The sequence below is a fragment of the Jaculus jaculus genome, chromosome X (assembly GCF_020740685.1).
Source record: "Jaculus jaculus isolate mJacJac1 chromosome X, mJacJac1.mat.Y.cur, whole genome shotgun sequence".
Classification (NCBI taxonomy): domain Eukaryota; kingdom Metazoa; phylum Chordata; class Mammalia; order Rodentia; family Dipodidae; genus Jaculus; species Jaculus jaculus.
In genome coordinates, this window is record NC_059125.1 from 27,109,905 (window position 1) to 27,117,118 (window position 7,214).

The following is a 7,214-nucleotide window of genomic DNA, read 5'->3' on the forward strand; positions in this document are numbered from 1 at the left end:
ATCTGATTACAATAATGGAGAATGCATATATGTGTGATCATGTGTGTGTACCCCAAATATATTTAATTTCTAAAACCAAACAGAAAGAAAATAACCTAATTTAAAAAATAGTCAAACTACTGGATATCTCACCAAAAAAACATGATACAAGCAGCAAATAAGCATATGAGTAGATGTTCATCATTGTGTATCATTAGAAAGTTGTGTAATAGCCAGGCATGGTTGCACATGCCTTTAATACCAGCACTGAGGAGGAAGAGGTAGGAGGATTGCCAAGAGTTCGAGGCCACCCTGAGACTACATAGTGAATTACAGGAAAGCCTGAGTTAGAGCAAGACCCTACCTAAAAAAAAGAAAGAAAGAAAGAAAGAAAGAAAGAAAGAAAGGAAGGAAGGAAGGAAGGAAGGAAGGAAGGAAGGAAGGAAGGAAGGAAGGAAGGAAGGGAGGAAAAAGAAATTTATGTCATAAATAGAGCCAGGTGTGTTGGTGCATGCCTTTAATCCCAGCACTTGGGAGGCAGAGGTAGGAGGATAACCATGAGTTCGAGGCCCGCCTGAGACTACATAGTGGATTCCAGGTCAGCCTAAGCTAGAGTGAGACCCTACCTCAAAAAAAAGAGAAAGTCTTGTCATAAATAATGTTATATCACTACTAGAATATTCACCTAAAGTCCAGAACACTGACAACAGTAAATTCTGGAAAGGATGTAAAGCCAAAAGAATTCACATTGATTATTTATAGGAGCTAATATAAAATGGTTCAGTCACTTTTAAAAATCGTCTGGCAGCTTCTATAAAAGCTCAACCCTTATCATAAGAGCCATAAAAGTACTGACTTGTCCAAAACTTATATGCACACAAAGAAAACTGTACATGAAAGTTTGTAGAAGTTTTATTAAGAATTATCAAAACTTAAAAATCTAAGATGTCCTCTACTTGGTGAATGGATAAACAATCTATAGCACACTGAAATGGTCTGGCAATAAAATTAAACAAATGATCAGGTCATGAAAAGATATACAAGGTGCAAGCATGAGGACCTGAGTTCAAATCCCCATCACTCATATAAAAATGGCCAGCATGCAACCTGCAACTCCCAGTACAAGGATGTGGTTAACATGCGCAATGAGCTGTTGATCAGAGAGACCTACAAGGTTTCCCAAAAGAAGACAGACTTCTGTCAGAGTACTTGATTACCCACCAGAGGTTCATGTTAAGACCCTATAGCTGAAGACACCATATGCTATCAGTACAGAACATAGAGAGAACTAGCTGGAATCTGGAAGAGAGACAGTCCACAGACAGTTAGGCTGTCTGGTGCTAGAAGGTGTTACATGAGCTACTGGGGAAAAGTGGCCAACATCTGTCCAAGCAACTCAATGTCTAAGATACTAAGAAGTAAACAACCTGATGTGATATTCACCCAAGTGCAATAGTGGCACACAGCCATGGTGGGTAACTAACTGCTCTTGGATTGGCTAACTGATCGGCTCAATGGAACCCATATCTGGAACTGGGAAACAAGTCAGAATCATATCCAGATAATGAGTTTACTCTCCAATATCAAGCTCCCACCAATCTTGGGCTACAAGAGGGCCTATACCCATTAAATTCTCTCTAAACTAACAATGGTTATCCCATTTAACCTGTGCTGACCTCACTCTCCATTGGAGAATCTGCTTCTCTTTTTCAGATGGACACAGGACCTAAGGAGAGAAACAGCTCATCACTTCACCAGGGCCCCAGCTGAATCCACAGAGGTATTGTGGAAATGAGCAAGAGTGCTGCTTTCTCTGTGAATGTGATATCAGCACAGGGGTGAAGGAGATAGACATTGAGGACATTCAACTCCTACCAAACCAGAGATCCAGAAGCTCCTAAGAGCCCAACACTGAAGTAGACTTAAAATAAACCCAACATGGCTCAGGGAATTTCACAGAAGAGGGGGTAGAAAGATTGTTAGAACCACGAGTTGGGACATTATGCACAGAGACATTGCCTTTTCCCCATAACTGATGGTTACCCCCACAATGCATGACCCACAATCCCCATATGGACAACCAGCATCTCCAACGAGGAGGGTCCCTTTGGAGAGGGGGCAGGGATTAGGGTAAGGATGGTATCAACAAATGCTATTTACATTCTGAATATGTCCATAACTAATAAAAAATTGAAAAAAATGGCCAGCATGGTGTTGCCTGGCTATAATCCCTGATCAGTGGGAAAAGAAACAAGAGGATTCCCCCGAGTAGGCTGGCTAGCTTATTTAGGCAAAAAAATTGGCTCCAGAATTAGCAAGAAACTGTCTTAAAATAAGGTGGACTGTGATCAAGGAAGACAATATTAACCTCATTCATGCACATACACACACACACACACACACACGCACACACACACACACTACACTTGTACAAACACACATGCAAATGCACATGCTATGCACCACATACATACAAATGCAAAAAGAAATATAAACAAGAATTTCAGTGAATATCCCTAAATAAAACAAGCCATTCTGAAAAGGCTACATACAATATGACTCCAATTTCAGGACATTTGGTGGGCTGGAGTGATGGCTTAGTGATTAAGAAGCTTGCCTATGAAGCCTAAGGATCCATATTCAACTCTCCAGATCCCATATGGGCCAGATGCACAAAGGTGAGGCAAACACAGGTTCACACATGCCCACTAGGTGGCACAAGTGTCTGGAGTTTGATTGCAGTGGCTGAAGCCCTGTTGTGTAACTCTTTCTCTGTCTCTTTCGCTCTCTCTCTAAAATAATAATAATAATAATAATAATAAAGACTTTTGGAAAATACAACCTATAAAAATGAAAAAAAAATATATGAATGATTGTCCAAGGTCTAAATGGAAAATAGATGAGTATCTCAAACATGTCAGAGTTTTAAGGAAATGAAATTACTTTATATGATAGTATACTAATGGACATATCTACTGTTCAAGTTCAATCATCATCAAATCGTCAAACTAAGCCAAGTATGGCAGCTCACACCTTTAATACAGCATTTGTGAGACTAAGGCAAAAGGCCTGCCACAAGTGTGATGCCAACCTGGCCTTCATAGTTGGTACCAATTCAGCAAGTAAGTTTCATTCCAGGGAAACAGAATTGGATCAATATTTATAGTATATAACATGTACAAATGTAAGGACAGAATAACATAATTAATCATCTCAATGGATGCATAAAAGGTCTTTGACAAAATACAACATCCCTTCATAATAAAATCATTGGAGAGACGAGGTGTGGAGGGAAAATACACCAATATAATAAAGGCAATATAGAACAAACCTAAAACCACTATCATAGTACATGGGGGAAACCTTGGAGCATTCTCATGAATGTCAGAAACAAGATAGGACTGTCCAATATCCCCAGTACTATTTACCACAGTATTTAGACTCTTACCTTGACCAATAAGACAAGAGAAATAAAAGGGAAACAAACTGGAAAGGAAGAACCAAACTAGTTTTATTTGAAGATGATAACATTCTTTATTTAAGATACCCTCAAGCCTCCACCAAAATCTTCTAGAAGTGATAAACAATTTCATCAAAGTGGGACTCTATACAATTAACACAGAAATACTAGTAGCCTCCATATATACCAATAGCAAACACAGTGAAAAAAATTGGGGAAACAGTCTCATTTACAATAGCCCCCCAAAATTAAATATCTTATAATGTCCATAACCAATGAAGTGAAAGACCTCAAGAATGAAAACATTATAACATTGAAGAAAGAAACTGAGGAAAATATGAGATGCTGGAAATCCTACCAAAAGCTATATATCTATTCAATGCAATTCCAATCAAAATTCCAGCACCATCATTCAAAGAGATAGTAAAACTAGTTTCAAAATGCATATGGAAAAACTAAAGGCCTTGGATAGCCTAAATTTTCCTCAGCAAAAAGAATGGTATTATCACCATACCTGATTTCAAGACATACTACAAAACCATAGTAGGCATAGAAACAGACATATAGATAGATGGAATAGAAAAGAAGATTCACATGTAAGTTCAAGTAACTACAGCCACTTGATCTTGGCAAAAAAAAAAAAAAAAAAAAAAAAAAAAAAAAAAAAAAAAAAAAAAAACACTGGATAAAAGATTTTCAACAAATTGTGCTGAGGAAACTGGATAAAGTCATATAAAAGAAAGAAAGTATCTAGACCATCTTCTCTCACCCTGAACAGAAATCGAGACCAATTGGAAATAGAACTTCAACATAAGACTTGAATTTGTGAAATGACTAGTGAAAAGTAAGGAGAACACTCTACGATAAAGGTGCAGGGAAAGACTTTCTCTATAAGACTCTGGTAGACCAGGAAATAAGACAAAAACTCACAACCAGTGGGATTTCTTGAAACTACAATGCTCTTTTGCAGCTAAATAAACCATCTCCCAAGTCAGTAGTCACCCTACAGAAATAGAGAAACACCTGAGGTTAAAGATATACAAAGAACTCAAAAAAAAATCATTCAAAAAATGGGGTAGGGAACCAAATGGAGATTTCTCAAAGGAAGAAATACAAATGGCCAATAAACCTCTAAAACAATAACCAATAACTTCAGCCTTCTAGGAAATGCAAATTAAAACTATTTTGAGAATCCATTTCACTCAGGTAACAATGGCTATCATCAAAAATAAAATCACAACAAATGTTGATGAGTATGTGGGGAAAGAGGGACCCTTATTCACTATTGGTAAGAGTACAAACTGGTACAGCCAATACAGACATCAGCATAGAGGTTTTGCAAAAAAAAACAAAAATAGATCTACCATATGACTCAGCTAACACCATCCCTGGACATATACCCTAATGACTCTACACTTTACTAGTAGATTTGTTTGTAAGTTGTAGTAAGCATCTGTAATTGTGTTCATGAAGTTAGAATGAGGCTCGGGGAGAAGAGAAGGTGGGAAGGATTTAGAAGAGGAGATAGTAGGCAGGCAAGTGGAGGAAGAGAATACAGGCGCTGGAAATGTCTATGATAAGACAAGGGAAAAGGAGGGAGGGCAAGAGTAGGGATAAACAAAACTAAATTTGTATGAATAAACATGTTTCTTCATTATCTAATTAAAAGATATAAGTTTCTATAAAGGAGGGACAGACAGAGAGAAAGGGTGAATTTAGGCAGAAGTAACCTGCTGAGTGGAGAAAGCTTTGCTCTAAAACCATGGTTTGCTACACAATAAATTCCAGTGCCAGAGATGGGTCACTCCTGCCTCAGTGAGTCAGGGAGGCCTATGGCCCCCACAACAAGGCAAGCACTTGCCAAAGCACTTGGTTAATCTACCAGGACTAGATGGTAAGACCCTATTGCTAAAGACACTGCAGTCGGAAATTACAGAACATTGAGAAATCAAGCTGGAACTGAGATGTAAGCTATCTTCCCTGTTGGCTTGCTATGATAGTGCTCTAACATGCTATGTAGGCTGCTGGGAGATAAAACTCACCAACAGTGTGAACAAACAGTGGATCCTGCAATCTACAAAATCAACCACCCAACCATGATGTATCCATGGGTGCAAAAGTGGCACATAAATTATGGGGGGATTAAATGGTTCTCTAATTATATATGAGGTCTGTTTACTGAGAAGGAATTCAAAACTGAGTCAAAAGCCTAGGGCTTCAAATGTCATCAGTCCTAGAGGAAAGCTGCCACTGTTCCTTGGCTAAATGTAGATGTTATGTCCATCAAAAAGCCTTCCAAATGTGTATGCTTATCCCATTTGATTAATGCTTCTCTCACTATTGGATAGAAAACATGCTTTCCCCAAAAAAAGAAAACCTGCTTTCTATAGATGGAGGCTAATAACATGAAGACCCAAGACACACTGATATGACAAGATGAGAAAGCTGAATGCCTACCACTGAACAAGACATCTCTATCACACCCGCCAGGGCCCATGAAACATTGCAGAAGAAGTGCAGAATTAAAGGTGAGTTCTGCTCTTACTACTAGCCAGACAACCTTGTCTATGGAGATAGTAATATACACTGAGGAGACTTCAAACTCATCAAAACAGAAATTGATTATTGAGAGCTCAACACTAAAGGAGACCTGTAAGACACCTTCCAAGGCCCAGAGAACATTGCAGAAGAAAGGGTAGAAAGAATGTAACAGCCACATGGTGGGAATGCACACTGTGGGCACTGTTCTCAAGACATGAACCAACTGATTCATTCATGATCCCACAGTGATTACTGATACCCCCCCACCACCAAGGAGTGTCCTCAGTGGAATGAGGAAAGCAGGGGAGAGGGGAAAAAAGAGAATAATCTGATTAGGATATGAACAATTTGTAATATGTTCATATATTAAAGTTCACAGTAAAAATTTGAAAAACTGTTAATTTATATTAAAATCAGTATTATCTTATAGGAAATTAAACACATACACAAATATCTATAATATTATATAGGTGTTATAGCAGTTCATTTTGTGTTACTACAATGATATACAGAAAACAACCTTATAAAAACAAAAGTTTTACTTAGCACATGATTTTGGAGATTCAAAGGCATGGCATCCATATTGCTTCAATTCCAGTGGGAATGCCATGGGAAATATTGAATGGCAATGATAAGTTCCCATGTTGGAGCACATAGTCACACTTTAAGCAGAAGGGGAAAGAGGAAGGTAAAGATGAGACAGCCTTGCTTCCTTTACACTAATCATCTAGGAGCACAGAAAGGATCATATGTGAGCTGTCTCATGTCCCAGTAACTGTAGGATCTCCTAGTAGACCCCACCATCTAAAGATTTTACCACCTTAAATGACACCCCTAGGGATCAAATCTGCTATCATAATATAACCTTTGGGAAAATACACCATAGTAAGTTTGATAAGCCAAAAGGAAATCACTTCTATGTGATGAAGCAGAATAAATTTGCAGTAATTACTTCCAAACCTCAAAATGCTGGGAAAATTAAAGGAATTTTCATAAATAAGGAATATATTAGATAATATATTAAACTGTTCAAATTTAAATATACTGTCATGCTGATACCTGTGACCAATGTGTTTTATTTAATTGATGATAATATTTTTCAAAATAGAATGTAAATATAACTCTAATTATGAGTACTATTATTATTATAAATTTTATAATTCAAAGACAAGCACTAATTAGTAAATAATCAATTTATAAGGACTTATAATAGGTTCTTGCAGCTAGCAAGCAC